This window comes from Eubalaena glacialis, chromosome 13 (assembly GCF_028564815.1).
Source record: "Eubalaena glacialis isolate mEubGla1 chromosome 13, mEubGla1.1.hap2.+ XY, whole genome shotgun sequence".
NCBI classification, from domain to species: Eukaryota; Metazoa; Chordata; class Mammalia; order Artiodactyla; family Balaenidae; genus Eubalaena; species Eubalaena glacialis.
The window spans coordinates 63,484,278-63,490,224 of record NC_083728.1 but is presented as its reverse complement, the minus strand read 5'-3'; positions in this window follow the sequence as shown (position 1 = coordinate 63,490,224).

Below are 5,947 nucleotides of genomic sequence, written 5' to 3'. Positions count from 1 at the left end.
AGGGCCACCGCCGCCTCAGACCGCCGACCGCTCCGCACAGCCCTGCCGGCGCCGCCGAGCCTACCCCGAAGACTGAGGAACGTCGTCGTCGCTGCCGCCGTCGTCGACGCCTCTGCGGCTGCTGGTCCCCGCCCACATGCTGACGGGGAAGCACCGCCCACTCGGCCCCGGCTCCCCTGCCCGGTTGGGGCGCGCCGGATCCGAGGGCTCCTATTGGTCCAATCCGACCAGTTCCGCTTGCCGGCCTCTAAACACAGCGCCGTGATTGGCTCATCGGCGTGTCCGCCTGACGTAACCAAAGGGCGAGGGGAAGGGAGTGAATGTCAGGAAGGGTGAAGACGGGGAAGGAGGGGCAGGAGCTGACAGTGGTTGCGTCCGAGCCAACCTAAGGAGGGGGGGGGGAGAGGGAGAGAGAGAGACAGAGAGAGAGAGAGGGGCAGGCAGGGGGAGGCAGGGGGAGGCAGGGAGAGAAAGAGGGGGAGGGAGGGAGAGAGGGAGGGGGAGGAAGAGAGAGGGGAGGGAGGGAGAGAGAGAAGGGAGGGGGAGAGAGGAAGGGAGGGAGAGAGAGGGAGAGGTAAAGAGAGGAAGGGAGGGGGGAGGGAGAGAGAGGGAGAGGGAAAGAGAGAGAGGAAGGGAGGGGGAGGGAGAGAGGGGGAGGGGAGGGGGAGAGAGAGGGAGGGAGAGAGAGAGTCACGTGACCCGGGGCTCTGAGACCGCACCCCACAGGAGGGCTGTTCCGGTGCTTCCCGGCCGCAGGGGACGCAAAATCAACTCCCGTGACCACTCTGCGGGGACGGACGGGTGTGGTGGGTGGCATCCCGCTACTCCAGCCCCTTGGGCTTCCAAAGGGAGGAGGGAATTGAAGAAAGTGAATTAAACGCCCAACTTGAATCCAAGTTTGCAAAGTGCTTCGCCAGCTGTTTATTTCAGAGACCCATTTCTTAGATGGGCAAGTTGAGCCTCAGAGTCCAAAGAAAAACTTCCGAGATGCGAAGCCCGCGGGCTCCCACCAGCCTTCTGGGCAGACAGCAGGCACGCGGCTCGCTGCGCGTTGCGCGTGGGGGACCCTCTGGCCTGCCCCCCGAAGACGCCCTGGCGCCCTCCGAGGACACCGTCCCTTGACCAGACCGCAGCGGCCGCGAAACTGAAAATAAACCTGAGTGGGAGACGGGGTGCCGAGGCCCGGCTGCGTCTGCGCCTTCTCGAACTTGGCGGCCCCCGCACCTGTCCCGAAAAGCACACTCCTGGGCCACGTGCGGCCGCCTGCCTCACGTTCCAGCCCCCGCGCCCCCGTCCTACGGCCGGAATCCGCGTGGCCGCGCCGAGTGGGAGGCCCCGCTTCCACGGGGAAAGTTCTGCGCCGACTTCTTGTTCAGTCGCCCTGCGCAATCGCCTGGTCAGCCTCTGCCGACCCGGGCTGCGCGACTGCTGTGGGCCAGGCGCGGGGCTGCGCGCTGCGGTCACCCAGCCAGGGGCGTCCCCAGGGGCTCAGGGTCTGAGGAGAAAGCCGCCACTTAAAAGGGCGATGACCGCACAGAGGCAAAACTGGCCCTCACAGGCTGGCGGCGAAGGCATGAGCCACTGGGGCTTGGAGAAGTCCCACGAGCTGCAAGAAAACCCTTCTACAAAGCAATTTGGCTGTAAAGCCATCACCTTGGGAATAAAATCTGACCTCCTCTCTGTGGGCTACAAGTCCCTGCAGGACCTGGCCCCGCCTCCTCTGTGTCATCTCAACGCCAGTCTCTGCTTGGCTTGGGCTGCCCAGCCACACTGGCCTTCTTTCTGTTTCCTCGGAAACTGCCTTTGCCCTCGCAGTTCCCTCTCTCTCTGGAATCTTTTCCTTCTCGTCGTCATTCCTCAAGGTTCCTCTCAAATGGCCCGCGAGCAGAGAGAGCCTTTCTCAGACCAGCCTCGTTAAAGCACCACCCTCCACACTCTCCTATTGCCTGGTTTTGTTTTTTCATAGCCTGTATCAGTATCTGAAATGATTACTTATGTGTCTCCTTTCACCAAAAAGTAAGTTCTTAGAGGGCAGGGATCTTGGCAGTCTTGTTCCTGGTTGAATCTTAAAAGATAAGGTTTAGAAAGAAAGGGGGATGGAGGCCATGGCAGGAAGGACATGCCAGGCAAAAGTAGGGCTTATAGAGGAATCCCAAGTTCTTTGGGTCGACCAAAATGGGAGGGAGCAGCAGGCAGGGCGCTTGTCCACTCAGTATTAGAGGAACACAGCCTAGGGTCTGTTTTGTACAGGCACTACAAAAACAATTTATTGATTCTATAATATGAAAATGGGGCTTCCCTGGTGGCGCAGTGGTTGAGAATCTGCCTGTCAATGCAGGGAACACGGGTTCGAGGCCTGGTCTGGGAAGATCCCACATGCCGCGGAGCAGCTAGGCCCGTGAGCCACAATTACTGAGCCTGCGCTCCGCAACAAGAGAGGCCGCGATAGTGAGAGGCCCGCGCACCGCGATGAAGAGTGGCCCCCACTTGCCGCAACTAGAGAAAGCCCTCGCACAGAAACGAAGACCCAACACAGCCATAAATTAATTAATTAATATAATATGAAAATTTTTTCAATACAATAGGAAAAATCTTCAGTTATTTTTACAGCAAATAATTATCGTCATCATCATCATCTGAATGCATTGTAACGTTTTCTGTGATAAGTGAGATTTTTCTGGGAGCTACCAAGGTCTTAAATGAATCTCTCTCTCTTTTTTTCTCTGTCCCACACAAACACACACACACACACACACACATACACACAAAATGACTGGAGACCAGGCTACTGGCTACTGGCAAATGAGGTTTTTTTTTTTTCATTCTAAACTGCCTTTTTTAAGACCTAAGCAACATTATTACACATCAACACCTGGTGGGTGCTCATAGCCAACCTGCAAAAGCTGTGGGGTGAGTCTCACAAGTGGCCACTGTGAAAAGCAGCATGTGCCAAATGCTGTTTCCCAGTGATGAGAATCAGGGAGGGCTTCCTGGGGGAGGAAGCGTTGTAGCTAAGCTATGAAGCACAGGCAGGGCTCCCTGAAGGGAGAGGCCCCTCAGAGTGGAGGCACCCATAGATTCAAAGGCACAGAAGTAGAAAGGGCTCCAGGAACCAGGAATGATCTGGTTTGACTTGAACTACATTCTCTTTCTGATGATGGTGAGATGGTGCCATCTCATTTGGCTTTCTAAATAATTGTACAGGCACTTCCTAGCTGAGTGTCCTTGGGCTAATTACTAAGTCTCTCTGAGCATAATAAATGGAGATGATGTTAGAAAGTCATAGGGTTAAAAAAGGGGTTAAAAGTCTCAGGATTAAATGATAAAAAGTGAGGAAAGAACCAACTCCTACAATCCCAGCACACAAAATCACTCAACAAAGACTAGCACTCAAGGGGCCTGGGAAAATGCTCCTGGATTAGCCTCCAGCCTTGGAATTGGGAGGCTGTATGAGCCACAGTGAATATGACACCTTTCAGCTAAGATCTGGAAACTTCAATCCATTTAAAGTAACCAGAAGGAATTCCCTGGCGGTCCAGTGGTTAGGACTCGGTGCTTTCACTGCTGAGGGCCTGGGTTCAATCCCTGGTTGGGGAACTAAGATCCTGCAAGCCTCAAGGTGTGGCCAAAAAAAAAATTTTTTTTTAATAAATAAAGCTTCTGAGTTTTGCATCAAGCTTAAAAAGGCCTTCCCCACTCCAAGATTGTTAATGTGATTGAATTAAAACCACAATGGCAGCCCATCTTTTTCCTCACCTATTTGACTACCGAGCAGAAATGTCAAGAGAATAAAGGATACCAATAACTTCTCACGATACATAATGCATGCATTCATCACAGTGGGCAGCAAAAGTGGTCTCATGGATTAATTACTGCTAGAAAGGTCAAAGTTAGACTCAAGGACATGAGACAAAAGACATAAGAAAAGTCAAATCATATTCTAAGCACAAAAAGGCAATACTAATAACAAGATAAAATAAAACATCTTTTATTTAACATTTAACAGCATACAGGGACTTCCCTGGTGGTCCAGTGGCTAAGACTCTGTGCTTCCACTGCAGGAGGCATGGGTTCGATCCCTGGTAGGGGAACTAAGATCCCACTCGGCACGGCCAAAAAAATAAATAAATAAATAAATTTTTTTAATAAATAAAGTGAGTTAAAATTCACATCACATGAAATTAGCCATCTTGCATACATTTTAAAAAATAATTTTGTCACAAAAATGCAAACAGCATCTTAAAAAAAAAACACCTAGCAAAAACGTTGCTGAAATCTAATATTGTTGCAATCAGAAGAGAGAAAAATAATCATGATGATCATTTCTCGAGTGCTGACTAAGCACCATACACAGAACTAAATGACTTAGGTCAGCAGTTCTCAACTGGGGGTGATATTACCCCCTCACAGGACATTTGCTAATGTCTAGAAACATTTTGGTTGTTGTAACTGGAATAGGAGAGACACTGTTACTGGCATCTAGTGGATAGAGACCAGGGATGCTGCTAAACATCCTACAATGCACAGGACAGCCCCACAACAAAGAATTATCTGGCCCAAATGTCAGTAATGCTGAGGTTGAGAAACCCTGATGTATATCCATCAATTGTCTCCTTTTACAGATGAGGAGACTGAGGCTTAGAGAGGTTAAATAACTCATATAAAACCACCCAGCTCGGACTTCCCTGGTGGTGCAGTGGTTAAGAATCCGCCTGCCAATGCAGGAGACACGGGTTCAAGCCCTGGTCTGGGAAGGTCCCACATGCCACGGAGCAACTAAGCCCGTGCGCCACAACTACTGAAGCCCACGTGCCTAGAGCCCGTGCTCCGCAACAAGAGAAGCCACCACAATGAGAAGACTGCCACTGCAACGAAGAGTAGCCCGGCTCGCCGCAACTAGAGAAAGCCCACGCACAGCAACAAAGATCCAACACAGCCAAAAATAAATAAATAGATAAATTTTTAAAAAGCAAAAAAACCCACTCGGCTTGTAGGCATTAGAACCAGGATTGAAACTCAGGCAGCCTGTCTCCAGAATCACCATCCTTTGCTGAAGCAAAGACAGCAGGAGGGGGATGACTTAGTGAGAAGATCTCTTGGAGAAGAAGGAATCCAAGCATCTCACTGAGAAGACACATATTCCCATCCACAGTCTGATCGTTCAATGAGCCAGGATGGTGAAATGAACAGATGAGGAGCCTCAGGCTCTCCACAGGCTGCTTGAGTGTCCTCAAGACATGGCTTCCCCCAGAGTGAGCGAGCTGAGAATACCAGGCAGAAGTTACCCTTTTCATGACCTAGCCTCAAAAGTCATACAGCATCATTCTGCCACATTCTATTCCTTAGAAGCAACACACTAAGTCTGGCCCACATTCAAGGGGAGGGGGGAATTAGACCCCACCTTTTGAAGAGAGGAGTGTCATAGATTTGGAGGACATGTTTTTGTTTGTTTTTTTTAAAGATTTCTTTGATGTAGACCATTTTTAAAGTCTTTATTGAATTTGTTACAATATTGTTCCGTTTTATGTTTTGGTTTTTTGGCCACAAGGCATGTGGGATCTTAGCTCCCCGACTAGGGTTTGAACCTGCACCCCCTGCATTGGAAGGCGAAGTCTTAACCACTGGACCACCAGGGAAGTCCCACGGAGAACATGTTTTAAAACCACCAGATCTAGATTTCACCCAGGCTGCATTCAGCTCTCTAATGAAGGTGAGATTCTCTGATTGTTCAAAAAGTCCTAGACTCCAAGGGTGACCCAGAAGGCCCACAACTCACCTTCCAAAGTCATCTTGTACAGGAACAGGAGGTGAGTGTTCCAGCAAGTAGGGAAGGAAGGTGGAAGAGGTGTGTTCTGATTCCCCTTTTTGATGCCTTTCTGAGAGCAGAAATGGCATGCTCATGATTGGATCCAGTTGCAACCCACTTACCTCATTTGGTAAACTGAAG